Below are 15,525 nucleotides of genomic sequence, written 5' to 3'. Positions count from 1 at the left end.
ACCCTGAAACTTGGTCAGTGACCACCTGGGGCAGATTTCCACAGGATTGGACCCCAGGCAGCGTTCAGCTGCATCTTACTCTCTAACTTCGAAAGTTGCTAAAGGATTTGCTTATCCCACATGCCAGAGATAAATGGTTGCTTGCTTGTCCTTTCAGGATTTCAAAATTATTCTTTGGGGACAGCCCAATCCTGATCCTTAAGGTTTGCAGTCAGAAACGTGGATAAACTCGTTTTCGTGGGGCCTTGGAGACTGCCGGCTGCTTCAGGATGAAGCTCAACATCTCTTTCCCAGCCACTGGCTGCCAGAAACTCATTGAAGTGGACGATGAACGCAAACTTCCTACCTTTTCTGAGAGGCGTATGGCCACAGAAGTTGCTGCTGACACTCTGGGTGAAGAATGGAAGGGTTATGTGGTTGGAATCAGTAGTGAGAATGATAAACAAGGCTACCCTATGAAGCAGGGTGTCTTGACCCATGGCCGAGTCCGCCTGCTGCTGAGTAAGGGGCACTCCTGTTACAGACCGAGGAGAACTGAAGAGAGAAAACATAAATCTGTTCAGGGTTGCACTGTGGATGCCAATCGCAGTGTTTTCAACTTGGTCATTGTAAAAAACGGGAGAGAGATATTCCTGGTCTCACTGATACCACCGTGCCTCCTCGCCTGGGGCCCAAAAGAGCCAGCAGAATCCGCAAACTTTTCAATCTCTCTAAAGAAGATGATGTCCGCAAATATGTTGTGAGAAAGCCTCTAACAAAGGAGGTAAGAAACCTAGGACTAAAGCACCCAAGATTCAGCGTCTTGTTACCCCACCCACATGTCCTGCAACACAAACACAGGCCTATGGCTCTGAGGAAACACTGTACTAAGAAAAACAAGGAAGAGGCCGCAGAATATGCTAAGAGAATGAAGGAGGCCAAAGCAAAACGCCAGGAACAAAGAGACATAGACTGTCTTCTCTGAGAGCTTCTGCCTCTAAGTCTGAGTCCAGTCAAAAATGAGATTTTGTAACTAACAAATAAAGGAGAGGAAAAGAAAAAGAAACGTGGATAATTCATCAGTGAATTCCTTTTCTATGGCATCTTCAGTTTTTTGAAAGACTTTTTAAATTTAGATAATAAAGTAGTAGTGTACTTAATGTTTCTACTGCAAATATCATTTTCCAAGTATATATCAAATTCTGAAAATTTTTTTCTTACTGATGAATATAAATTTGAGTTTCTTAAAATTTTAAAAAGCATTTTATATAAGGAAAAAGAAAAACAATTGGGCTAGTTATTAGTACCATCTGACACAAACTGGAATTTGATGAGGTGTGTTTTTTCCTTATAACTTTGAAAAAGCTTTACTTATTTTTTTGCTGTATAAATTTTATGATTTTAATTGCTTACTGATTTTTTGTGTGTTTTTTTTAAAAATTCTTTTATTCTTTCAGGTTAATTTATTTTGTGTGTGTTTCTCCTTTTCTAACTTTTGCTTTGAATGCATAACTACTTCATATTAATTTCTTCCTATTCTAGTAGTTAAAGTGTTTAAGGTGTACTTTTGTTTGCAAGTAAAGTTTTATTTTCCTATAGTTTTAGTATTTTTGTTATTGCTACTTTAGAGATATTGTATTTTAGTTTTGATTTCCTTTTGACTCAGAAGAACTTTATTTATTTATTTACTTTGACTTTTCAATTAAATTTATTAGGGTGACTTTGGTTAATAAAATTACATAGGTTCAGATGTACAATTCTATAATACATCATCTGTATATTGTATTGTGTGTTTATAAGTTAAGTCTCCTTCCATTACCTTTTATCCCCCTTATAACCTCTTCTACCTCACTTGTCACCTCTTCCCCTCTGGTTGGGATTGGGTGAGTTTTGTAAGATACAAAACTATGTGATATTATTTTTTAAAAAATGAACCAGGGTTTACAACCTGGGGATGCACCCTGACCAGGAATCGAACTGTGACCTCCTGGTTCATAAGTCAACACTCAGCCACTGAGCCACGCTGGCCACTGGATGGGCTGATATTATTACAAAGTGCTCTAATTGGGGCAGCAGGAGGAAATGAGTCATGAAATCTTGTTGCGTTTGGAAAAGAGAATGAGCCATTGGGTGCCCACAGGCAAGGTGAAGGTGGAAAGAGAGCTATGTATATGGTTATATTTTAAAATATAGTTTTCTATATTACAAAAGGAACACTTCCTCATTATTCAAATAGAAAACAGGACTAAATAGAGAGGGGGAGAAAATAAAACACACCTTAGTACGACCACTGATTACTAATTTCTGCACTAGCTTTCCATAGTTTTGGGAATTAATGTTTAAATTAAGGAAGGAAGGAATGAGAATTACCCTTGAAAGTACCTCAAATCCCTCAATGTTGGAATAAAACTGTTGCTTCCCTTGCTTCCGCAGTTGAGCACCTAATGAAGTAGTTGCATTAAAAAGCCATGTTATTTAAATGCAAACAAACAAAAGTAAAAGGATCTGTTAACACTAGAATCACACACCGCATGATCAGACACTTAATGTATGAAAAACTCGTGGGACCAGAAATGGGTCGCATTCACATCTCCTCTTTCAGATTTACTTTGGGTAAAGTTCAAGCTAGTTCAAAGGAAGGTATGGCAGAAATCAGCACTCCATTTAAAATGTACTCTCTTGCTCTTTGCCTCCTTCTCTCTTCTCTTCCCTTATTCTTTCTCTTTTGCCTTCTGCCCTTACCAAGTTTAGGTGTACCCTAGTGAAACTAAGGACAAAATGGTGTGATGCTATATTAACATATTTATAGCTATCCTTCAATAACTTTTAAAGTTACCAAAATACATACATACTAATGAAAATTTTCAAATGGTACAGAATGTATAAAATAAAAAGGGGGAAAAAAATCTCCTTTTCCCATCCTCCTCTCATTCCTCCTCATTCTTCCACTTGGAGAAATGGAAGCAAGACCCAGAGTTGGGTTGGGGAGTAAAACCAGGAGTTGTTTCTTTTTACACCTTTATAAATTGTGTTCTCTGTGAGAGTGTATGTTTTAAAATCATTTTAGTGAGATCTGGAGAGCAAGAGGAGATTAAATACATCTACTTAGCCCACCTCCTTGAACCAGAAGCCCTTTAAGAGCTTTTAAAACCACACTTAACATTCACACATTTACTTTACAAAAATTGAATCATTGAGTACATATTGGTTAGTTACCTGTGTTTGTCCTTAATAACTTTTAGACATCTTATCACATCAGTAAATATTTGTCTATACCATTACTTTAATATAAATGGTACATAATACAGGGTAGGGCAAAAGTAGGTTAACAGTTGTGAATACACGAAACACAACTGTATTGGTATTTATTAATTATTGTATTATTTTCCATATGAACAATTAGAAATCTACTTTTGCCCCACCCTGTATATGGATGTATTTATTTAACTAAACTCTTATAGTTGGATATTTAGGTTGCTCTTGTTATTTCTGTATGATGAACCTAGCTTGGATGATCTACCTAGTAGTTCAAGCTTTGTATATATGCTTAATTACTTCCTAAGCATAGTCCTAAAATTAAAATTGCTCACCAAAAGGTATGTGCACTTTTAAGGCCTTTGAGTGTACTGGGCACAGTGTATTGCTGTCTTGCATTTTAACTGTGCAGTCTAGAAGCTAGCAATGAATTCAGCTTCTTTTCTAGGGTGGGTCAACACTTCAACCTGCTTTTGTGTCAAGATCTGCCTCGTCTTCCAGATGGAAGTTCCCAGCATCACGCTTGTGGGAGTGGAAGCATACTCCTTATTCCAAAAACTGTTGTGAGTCACTATCAGCTTTCCTTTCTCCTCCCTCACTGAGTCCATACCTTTTTTTTTTTCTTCCAGAGGTAGAATCAGGCTAAGGTTTCCACTGGAGTGGATTGGAAAAAGGTATCTATTCTAAGTCATTCTTGCTTCTAGGTTGGAATTTACCTTAAGATGAGCTCTTACGTTATAAGCGAATTTAATAAATCTTAACCAATTTAACAAAGTAAAACAATCTCTAGTCTTTGAAAACCATTAGCAATAAAAATGGCTATTGTTTTTTTGTTTGTTTTGAATTCTAGGAGTATTTTATTTAGAAAAACAGATACTACTGAAGCCACAAGATTTTAATTTTTTAAAAAATGCCACACTAATTAAATGTAAGGTAGTCCTGAATAATAAAAGTATTTACATGTTGAATACAAAATAAATATAAAATAACTGAAAAATTAGTTATCCAGTAGTTCATTTTGCATTTCCACTGTTCATCTTCTGTTTCATTTTTCTTTGTCTTTTGTAAACCCTTTTCTTTCTTGCTTTCAAATCAATGTTTGGCTCTGTTTTTACCCACTGTATTTCTATAGGTTTTTCCTCAGCTGGTATAACAAAAACATCTGCAGTGGGATCATGTGGAAGAATAGTCTTTGGTTCTTTCTTTCTCAGTTTTTGCACCTCCTTCACTTGCTGTTTTTCCTTGTATTTTGCAGCTGTGATGTATCTTACGACATGCCGATGCATGTTTGGTGACTGGTAGTGAGGATTTTCATATAAAGTTGGTCCTCCAAAACTTCCCTGGAAAATCTTTATGAGATTTAAGATGAAACGAGGTCCTATTTCTACAAGAGCAGCATCTTCTGTGACCTGAAAGTTCCGAAACCATATCCTATTATCCAAACCATATCCTATTATCCAAGTGAAAGTAAACATGTGGTCCACAAATGGTTGGCTTTTGGGATGGTAGCGTGGTGTACTAAAGATCTGAATTAAGAGTTCTTTTAACAAAGCATAATGTGGTAATTCATCAAAAGCAGTGGCAAAAGACAAAAGGGGCCGAGAACCTTTCAAACAGTTTCCAGTCATCTTTAGTTCAGCGAGGGTATGAATATTTTGAACTAGGAATTTAGCAGATGGTCCATGAGGTGAATTTGAAAGCCACATACAGAGATCTTGTTTCTTCTTAGCTTCAAAATACATTGCAGTTTTTCATTCCACAAACCTCATTAATCACAAACAACTTATCTTTACGATCCATTTTAGTATCTGCTTTAGAATGAGGCATCAACATTCTTAAGTCTTGCATTGAATGTCTTGTTCTGAAATTTATTCCTTTGGAAGAGAAGATGATAATCCGTTCCTTATTTTTCCACTTGCCTTTGCAAACGGGGCCTAGGATGCGATTTCTGTCTTCTTCCTCTGCCTCCCTGCTGCCTAGCTAGAGGCCTGGCATCTTTTTCGTTCTTTCTCCTCTTTGCCGGGACCGCCAGGCCTCCACGCCCCTTCCTCTTGGTGGCCGCCATCTTGCCTCTGGCTATTGTTTTTTAAGGTTCCTCTTGGGATGGATAGTTATTTTGCAAGATTAATGTGGATTCTCTGACACTTGGGGCAACTCCCCATCTGATTTGTGTTCCTTCCCATTTGAACAGTTGACAGCTTTCACAGACCTTCTTGGGGCATGAAGAAAACCTAGCACATGGGCATGTACACACACATACCCACCATCTATACTCCTCTTTCTGTTTCTCTTGCTTTTACTACTGTCATGCCACCACCACCAAAGCCTAGCAATGGTTTTAAAATGTGTACCGTGATTATATGGCTCTTCAAGGCACTTTCTAGATTAAAAAGCAAAGGAAATATACAAATAAAATGTCAAAATCTGCTTTAAAATGTATAAAGCACTTTCACATATCTCATATGATCTTATAATATTCCTATTAAATAGATATCATGATCCCATTTCACAGGTAACAAATCTGAGGTGGATGGAGGTTTAAAAATTCCTCAAGACAAGTTTAGGGTTATGTTTTAGTTCAGTATTCTCCCCTTCCTGCAGGTGCTATGCTCAGGGGTCTCATGCTACTGAAATTACTCTTAATCTGAGGAGAAAGCAATAAGATGAACTGAACACTCTCTGGGGTTAGGGGTTTTAAGTTGCTTTTTAGGAAACTTGGACACTCTGCTTTCCACTGGGATCAAGAACTGTTTGCCCAAGCTCCTGTACTGGACCTACATGATGGAGAGGAGAAAATGCTTCTGATGATCCCTTCTCTACAACTAAACTCATCACAGAAGTCTAGGATGAAATGGTCCAGTACCACTAGGTCCCACAGTAGATCATCTTACATTCAACAAATGAGGGATGCATTTTCAGGAGATTTCAGATTAACAAGGGTGATTAGAACTTAGAAAAACAATGCTGTAAAGTCTTAAATGATCCCATGCCAAAGAGCTCTGTTTTCCCTGAAGTGGCTAGAGGCATTAATTTGCTCAAGTCGAGAACTGGCGTCAGTAAGAAGCCTGTATTTCAGTCTGAGAGAGTTAAAAATAGAGAAAATACTAAAGTGGCCAGGTTTATAAGTTAAAGTTCTTAAGAAATGCAAGGACTGTAACATGGTTACATGGTAATCAAGGAATGTCACCAGATTGAGTTCCAAGAGTATTTGGGGGAGACACATCTTCATATTTGTCTATAAAAATCTTATATGTGGTGGTTAGGTGCCAAGTTCATCCCTAAAACCTATTAAAACTATGCTGACTCTGAAATGGCACTTTCAATTCCCCCAAGATTCCATTCCCATCCTAATTCCTGTGGAAGCCATGAGCATACTGAAGAATTGGGAAATTCAGGCTGGAGACTCACTGAACTCTGAGGGGGACTGTGGGTAGAGTTAGACCCTTAAGGGGTCAGTAGCTCTCAAATGAGCAGAAGAGGCAACTTTTCTTCTTTTAGGAGATGATCCAGAATAAAGGGCCATCAAAAACAATAGCTGTTCATATATCTGAGTCCGAAGTGTCAAATCAATGGGTTAGTGATTGAAGGACTTACTTTTCTCTCCAATTAAGTTAAATTCCTTGTGTTTCCTATGAAAGGGACTCTTGTACTTCTTTTGCTCCCTATCCCATTCAGTGTCAGAACTTGTGTGGGACATATAGCTGGTGCCTTTCAATTTGCTTCATGAATCGAGTAGAGATTAACTAAGATGACTGACATGCCTTGGTGTGATGGGTCTTTTTATTTTTTTTTTATGTGCCCAAGCATGAAACAGCTGGCCAACAACACAGGCATCAGCTATGATGAACTAAGGGCTGTGCACCTGCTTTGCCCCAATGGATATGAGTGAACCCACCAATCTGGTGTCTCCTTGCCCATTGCCAGGGGGTGGTGTGATGGGTCTTTGCAAAGATAAATTTTGGAGGCAAGTGGAAATGATATAGAGAGGTTTGTCTAATATCTGAGGGGGAGGGTGGGACAATAGATCACTGTATTTATGGGCATTCACACAAAAGAGTAAAGAGAATCAATCCACAGCAAAAGCATCACCATTAACAAGATACAAGGGCATGGAGCATATTATCTAACCTCAATGTACTCATCTATAAAATCTAGATAAAACAGAACTATAATCTAGATTATGATGAGGGTTAAAGAAGAAAATGCATATAGAGTGATTAGAAGAGTACTTGACAAATAGGAACTGGAAGAACCTAGGGGCAATGGCTATCAGGTACATCTATGCAGATGGTCAGACCTCTATGGGACCCAAAAACAACAGAAGGCTCTTAGACATAAAGAAGCCATGGGACCCCCATACAGTACATATCAGTCTTGGCATAGCACTGTGAATTTGTTAAGGATCAGCTAAGAAACCCACCCCATTGTGAAAGCCTTGGAACTGTGTACAATCTTGAAACTGTGTAAATTGGCTTGGAAATGACCATTTCAGTTTGACCTGAAATGAGCAGTGTTACTTTTCCTAACAGCCCAGACACATGGCGGCATGAAACTGAGTTGAACAGAAAACCCACTTCAGCTAATATTTATTAGGGAACCAAAGGATATATCCAAATGTCAATGGAAAGAGTAGAGAATCAGGTACAAGATGCATGAGAAGAATTTTGCTCTAGATACATATTGTTCCACTGGCCATTCTGTGATTTCTGGAAGAGGACTCTATTGGGGGGAAGGCCAGTGTAGGGAAGCTAGGGAACTTGTTTCCAAGTCTCCTTTACACAAGACCTTACAAAGGATTGAGACATCAATTATTTCACATGAAAAATAAATTGTAGGGGTGGGTGTGCCTATAAGTGGGAAGAGGTAGAGTGTGGGAGCTTGTTTAACTCACTTAGAAGAATCCACTTTTTCTCAAGCCTTTTAGAATAATGCCCTGTATTTGAATACATATATATATATATATATATATATATATATATATATATATATATTCAATTATTCAATTCATTTATATATATGAATGATTTGGTTGTAAAATTGAATTTCTTTAAGAGTATTCTACCATTCACATTTATCCAAATATAACCCTGGTTAGAATTTCATTTATTTGGAAGCAGATCAATTCTCCCTGTTATTTCTAGAAAAGAACACAGTGATCTTGTAACAATGATGACATTCCAAGAGGCAGGGTAAGAAAAAAGAGGCAAAGCAACTGACTGAGGTGGACTGTAGCCATTAGGGAAGTGTGGAATGTGGAAAATGGCTATTCCAGACCATCACATTTGAAAAGGGGTTCAGAAAAATTCAGTTTGGCGCTGTTTTATAATGAAAAAAACTCAACTAAGTTAACTGTTAGATGTGGTCTCTTGGCACTCAGCATTCATTCTTACCACCTTTTATGGATACCTATCCTCACTCCACAGTATTAAGAAGTTGGAAGGCTCAAAGCTATATTTCCTCTTTTTCACCATACACAAAAATCAATACTAGACAAATTATAAAGCCAAATGTGAACAGTAAAACAATAAAGCTTTTACAAGAAACATAGGAGAATACTTTATGACCTTGGAGTCAGCAAAGATTTCTTAAACTGAACATACACAAAATAAACAAACCAGAAAGGAAAACCTCAAATGAACTGCACTATGTAAAAATTTTGAACATCATCATCAAAAGGCACTGTTGAATGAGTGAAAAAAATAGCCATAGAGTGGCAAAAGGTATTATCAATACACTAGTGGCCTGGTGCACAGATTTGTGCACATTGAAAGGAAATTGATTAGAAGGTGGCCGGCCAGAAGGACTGGGTGAGATGGGCCGGACACGCCCTTTAGCCAACCTCTCTCTGTCTTTCCCCGGCCTGCCGCACCTGGGTCAGCACCATGGCTTGAAGGGTGTCTGCGGTCACCACAGCTTGGCAGTAAACCAGATTTGGGTCCAACAGTGCCCAGCAACAACATAACCCACTGTGAAAGGTGGAATCGTGTGGCCCTGGGAGAAATTGGGCTCCCTCCTCTCTGGTTCTGGGGTGCATCACTCGAGAACCACTGCTGCCAAGTCACCGCATCTTGGCAGCTCCTGTGTTGAGCATCTGCCCCCTGGTGGTCTGTGCGCATCATACCTACTGGCCAGTCGGATGATCGGACGGTCATTTAGCCTTTTATATATATAGATATACCCAACAAAGGGCTCATCCTATATAATAAAAGGCTAATATGCAAATAGACCGAACAGTGGAACAACCAAACAACTGAACAACTGATTACTATGATGTGCGCTGACCACCAGGGGGTGCGTGCAGAACATGGCGGCTGTTGGCTGCGGTGGTATGGTGGAGCAGGTGAGCGGGGGTGCCAGACCAAGGTGGGGTGCTGGTCGCTGTCATCGGGGTGAGCCTCTGGTGGTTACTGAAAATTCTTTGCTCCTGCACACTATAGTCTTGCCCAGCACTTGCATCTGCTGCCAGCGCCTGGCGCCGGCCCTGATCACTCAGCACTGTCAGCAGGTATGAGCGGTGACTGCAAGCCCTGATTGCCCCTGAAGGCTTCTCCGCCTTCCCCTGTTCCTGAGGGGCGATCGGGACAGCAGCCACCACTCGCACCCACTGACGGCACGCTGGCCCCAATTGCTCCACGCCATCAGTGGGTGCAAGCAGGGTCGGTGGCGTCAGCATGGGAGTGGTGGAGGCGGGAGTGGGGCTGCCAGCAGACAGGAGGCTGGGGGCCGCGGCAGAAGGGGCTCGTAGGGGGCGCAGAGGATGGGCCGAGACCCGCCCCTGTGCCCACCGCAGCCTCGCAGCCCACAGTTCCTTTCAAGGTGCATGAATTTGTGCACTGGGCCCCTGGTTTACAAAAGAACTACACAGAGCAACAAGAAAAAAGTCAGATAAGACAATAGAAAATTGGGAGAAATGCTTGAACAGGCATTTCTTGGCTCAAATACTAGAGATGGAAAACCCAAAGTTTTGGTAAGGATGTGGCATCTCCACTATTTTGGAAAACTGTGTGGCAGTATCTACTTGAGCTAAACATATGCAACCCCTATACCCCAGAAATTCCACTCTTATATATCCAATGGAAATGCATACATATGTTTACCAATGTTCATTAGCAATGCTATTTGTAATAACCCCAAACTAGAAACAACCCAAATGTCCATCCGCATTAGAATGCAAAAACTGTGTTACCCATCCAATGGAATTCTATACACTATCACTATATACAACATAGATAATTCTCATACATATAATGTTGAGTGAGAAAAGCCAGTCACAAAAGAGTATATACTGTATTCCACTTGGTATAAGGTTTGAAAATAGGCAAATTTGCTCTATTGTATTAGAAGGCAAGATTGCAGTTATTTTCAGGGAGGAGAATGCCTATAAAAGAGCATGAGGGGAGCTTTTGGGGTGACAGTCATTTCTGGCTCCCAATCTGAGTGCTGGTTACATGGGTGTGTTCACTTTATGAAAATTCATCAAGCTGTCTGATTATGATTTGTGCATTTTTTCTATATGTTATACTTTAATAAAAATCAACTCATAGTTAAAAAAAACCACACACACAACTATAATTTTTAGACTTCCATGCTAATAGGATTCTGTATAGATTTTGCCAACCAGATATGATAATGTGAAATTTGAAAGGAAAAATTGTCAGTTTTCTCTGCTATTTGTGATGTGCGTGCTGTATTAGGTATTATTTTCATTCGCAAGACTCTCTGTGCCTCTGTATCGCCACCAACCTCATTAGTGAGAAGTAGCTGTGATGTTGGCAGTCATTTCCAAAGCTTCTTGACTTCTAGATGGCTGCTATGTGGTCTGACCTGGGAGTCTAAGGACAGTCCTCTAACTTCTGTCCTTTTAGTCCCCCTCATGGCTCTGTAAGCATTTAATTCTTTGTATTCAATATCTAGAATGGTGTCATTACTAAGCCTCCATCGATATATCAACTAATAACACAGCTGACAGGCGATGGAGTAGGGTTATGGTTGGTTTTAAGACTCTTAAAAAAAATTACCACTGGCAATCCCAGCACCTAGGGTTATCATTATCACAAGAAAGTTCTACCTTAGAGCTAACCTAAATTTATTCTGATGCACTGTAAAGCCATTTGCTTCACAGGATATGCTAATTTCTGCTGCCATTGACAAATGGTTCTTGCCCTGGCTGATATGGCTTGGTTGGTTGGGTGTCATCCTGTGCACCAAAAGGTTGCTGGTTCAATTCCTGGTCAGGGCACATGCCCAGATTGCAGGCTCAATCCCCAGCGCAATGTTATGCTTTCACATCAATGTTTCGTTCTCTCTCAAAAATCAATAAACTATTAAAAATAAAAATTAAAAAAAAAAAGATTCTTAAGCCATCCTTTGTCTTTTCTTCACAAGCTAAATATTTCCAGTTCCTTGAGTTTTTCTTTACATGTTCTGCAGCTCTTCCGAGTTGTGGCTATTTGAGTGAAGTACAGGGTACAGCAAAAGTAGGTTATTCATATAGAAAAAGTAGTTGTTGCCGAAACCGGTTTGGCTCAGTGATAAAGCATCAGCCTGCGGACTGAAGGGTCCCAGGTTCGATTCCGGTCAAGGGCATGTACCTGGGTTGCAGGCACATCCCCAGTACGAGATGTGCAGGAGGCGGCTGATTGATGTTTCTCTTTCATTGATGTTTCTAACTATCTCTCTCCCTTCCTCTCTGTAAAAAATCAATAAAATATATTTTAAAAAAAGAAAAAGTAGTTGCTCATATAGAAAATAATACAATAATTAATAAATATAATACAAGAATAAACTGTGTTTCGCATACTCACAATTGTAAATCTACTTTTACCCCACCCTACATTCATAAAGGATTGCCTATTCTGGTAGGGATTAACTGTTCCTTTCTTTTGGGCATACTCCCAGGTTTACATTTGCTTATCTAACCAAAGCCCAACTGTGCTGACTCAAATTTAAATTATGGTCCAAGCCCAGTATCACGCTATTATTAGCCAAAACTTCCCATGGATTGAGGTAGACTTGTAGAAGGCTGAAAAATAAAACTTGTCAGCCATAAGCAAGAGTTTTTACCTGGCTTTCTAATAAAGAACAATATTTAATATAACGGCATATAAACAATGAGAATCACCAGCTTAAAGAAAAATTAGTTAATAGTTGAAGAGGGATTACTGAATTGTGAAATTGTACAGTTAGAAGGGACCTTAGAAAGAGTCTATATGTACCAGGAAATGGAAGCTCAGATATTTATACAGGCTTCTCTTCAGTGCTTATTCTGAATCCTCTTGCTACTCAAGGTGTGGTCCTCAGACCAGCAGCATCAGCAGCACCTGGGAGCTCGTTAGACATGCAGAATCTCAGGGCTCTTCAGAACCCACCAAATCAGAACCTGCATTTTGACCAGACTTCCATGTGATTTGTATGCATGTAAAAATTTGAGAAGATATAGGCAAAAACACCCCTGGTTCTTATTCTACTATGTAAAATCTTGTCTAAATTACATTACATAGAATACCTGCTCTCCTTTGGGCAAGACCTATATTATTACAGGTCCTGGTCTACTAGGTTGTTCGAATAGTTGGATTAAAGACAAAAGAAAAGCTCTATTGATCTCTGGAAAAAGAGGGCATCTATTTGAGCTGTACCCATTCAGATTTTAATCTGCTAGAAAAATTAATAGCCTATTTGGTGGTAGCATGTCCGGTAAAAATAAGTGCAATAAAGTGAAAGTATTTAAATAGATATTTAAACTATGCAGTCATCAGTGATTTAGTTTTCAATTACACTAAGGTAATTACCCTAGAATCCACCTCATTCACCCCTCTATGAGAAAATGCTGGATTTGCTGATGTTTTCAGGCAATGACTGATCTCCACTCCTTGCTGGCCAGGACCTGAGTTCATTTACTTTCAACAGTTTAGGGTGTAGGCTAAGAATATAGAAACACCCTTTGTGATCCTTCTCACAAAGGAAGTTGCATCACTATTAAGAGTGCATGTGAGGCCATAGGCCCAGTCTCTCAGATTGGAGAGGGCTCACATGTAATGGAGATTTGGCCCATCACAGAAGGGTGAGACTGGATGAAGGAGTGCCCCACAGCTGGGCTCTTCCTATAACCGAGGCTCTAAAAGTTCTCACACAGAGGAGAGCTTCTGGGATGCTGGGAATGTTCTGTTTCTTAATCTAGGTGCTGGTTACATGGGTGTGTTCAGTTTATGAAAATTCACTGAGCTGTTCACTTATGATAAACACACTTCTATACGTATGTTATACAACAACAAAAAATTAAAAAGTGAAGAATGTTAAGAGTTGCAGAAGAGCTGATTTCTGTCCTCTTTTTTCCTTCTATTCAGATGCAGGTGGTCTGTGTCCCTTACTTTGAGACATACTGCCCAGAGCAATCTAGGGCACTACAATCAGGGAAAATTCGTGAGCAAGCTTCATTAACCCACCATATTCATAGAGGTGGACAAGTACAACCAAACAAGTAATAGTGCCTAATGCAGGGTGCATTGTGTTCTGGATGCTATACAAATACATTCTGCTGATCATAACATCCTTGGGAGGATAATATATCTATATTTTTAAATTTTTTAATTACAGTTGACATTCCACATTACATTAGTTTCAGGTATACGGCATAGTAGTTAGACATTTATATAACTTACGAAGTGATTCCCCTTGGGAGGACAGTATTACCTCCATTTTATAGATGAGGCAAATGGCATCCATAGAGGAGGCTGAACTGAGAGTCCACGTTGGGTCTCTCAGGACCAAAGTCTATCTTATTTTTGTTTTGTTTTGTTTTTGTTAATCCTCACCCGAGGATACTTTTCCATTGATTTTTAGAGAGAGTGGAGAGGGAGAGATAGAGAGAGAGAAACATTGATGTGAGAGACACATTGATTGGCTGTCTCCTGCACAAGGACCCAGCCTGCAACCAAGGTATGTGCACCTGACTGAAATCAAACTGGGACCCTTCAGTCCAAGGGCCAATACTCTATCCACTGAACCAAACAAGCTAGGGCAAGTCTATCTTATTTTTACCAGTGCCAGTGCTGACAAAGCATGCCACAGAACAGCCCAAGGGAGTGAGAGAGGACAGAGAAGGAACACAAGACTTTTTGCCAAGGTTAGTAGTCATTAAGTGTATATTGCAAATAGGCACCCCCTGTGTTTTAGCCTCTTGGGTAAGTAGATAGCATTTTCTCAGAGGCAATGCCCTGAGGCTAACCCTACAGGACCTCCAAGCACCTGAGAGAGTCCTGGACCATGTCCCAAACTTGGCTGAACATCCCTATCATCTTGGGACAGTTTGAAACATACAGACCCACTGGCTCCACCCTTGAGGTCCAGATTCAATGCATTTGGGGTGAGGCCTGAGAAACTCTTTAGAAATCACTCCAGGTAATTCTAATAATTAGCTGGATTTGGGAACCACTACTATAGACACCCTGACCACATGAAAGAGTCAGACCTGGATTTAACGTTGGTCACAGTTCATCACAAGCCAACAAGGTTAAAGCAAAAGGGCCCATTATGGCGTGCCCGTGAACTGAATAAACATAACCGGATGTCAGGAGAAGAACTAGAGCAGAATAAAAGGAACTTTGCTATCATGAGATGGAAACTTGTGACTAGTTGAGGCCTGAAAAGAAAAGACCTGCACCTGTTGTGTCCTAGGCGTTACACTTAGAGTTCCTCCCTCTAGCCTGTTCATAAGGAGAACTCTAAAAGGCTATTTTTTAAAAGTACTATAAAAAAACATAAACAGTAAAGTGATTTAATATCTCAGATGTCAATCTGAGACCCTTGATCTAGTTTAGATGTCTGAAAATTTTGAACAGAGAGAAAATGGATTTTGTAAAATTTAAGGAGACAGTATTGCAAAGGTATCAAGATTCAAGGGCACCCTCCTCTACCCCCATCAACCTGAACTGGTTTATTCTAGATTTAAATGACGAACTTGAACAACTCAAACTTCCATTTGACCCCGTTGTTCAGTGGTGAAAGTACAGAGGTGATTATGTACAGTCAATAATGTCCCTATCTCACCTGTCAACTAGAACAAATAGCTAAAACTGATAAGTTGATGAAGTGCTTTGTTTTTATTGAAGAGTTAATAACTTACTCTAAAGTAGACTTTAATTACTGGATCTTGCTAACAACTGACTTATGAATTAATTACCTTAAATCACTGCCAAGTTTAATCCACATACAAGTTTAAAGGAGAACTGCATAGCACTCAAAACTAGGGGAAATATTAATGACATAATTGATATAACACAGATAATTCTATTA

At 39.6% G+C, this 15,525-nt stretch overlaps 1 long non-coding RNA gene and 2 pseudogenes across 1 annotated transcript in view; 1 reads left to right on the top strand and 2 right to left on the bottom strand.

Annotated features, from left to right (window-relative positions):
• Positions 1–15,525, bottom strand: part of LOC118662148 — a 75,008-nt gene that overhangs the window by 29,106 nt on the left and 30,377 nt on the right. The window lies entirely within an intron of this gene.
• Positions 253–1,020, top strand: LOC118662147 (annotated as a pseudogene).
• Positions 4,135–5,903, bottom strand: LOC118662145 (annotated as a pseudogene).

The sequence above is a fragment of the Myotis myotis genome, unplaced genomic scaffold, assembly GCF_014108235.1.
Source record: "Myotis myotis isolate mMyoMyo1 unplaced genomic scaffold, mMyoMyo1.p scaffold_m19_p_8, whole genome shotgun sequence".
Classification (NCBI taxonomy): Eukaryota; Metazoa; Chordata; class Mammalia; order Chiroptera; family Vespertilionidae; genus Myotis; species Myotis myotis.
The sequence above is the reverse complement of the archived record's forward strand: the minus strand, read 5'-3'. Positions and strand labels throughout refer to the sequence as shown.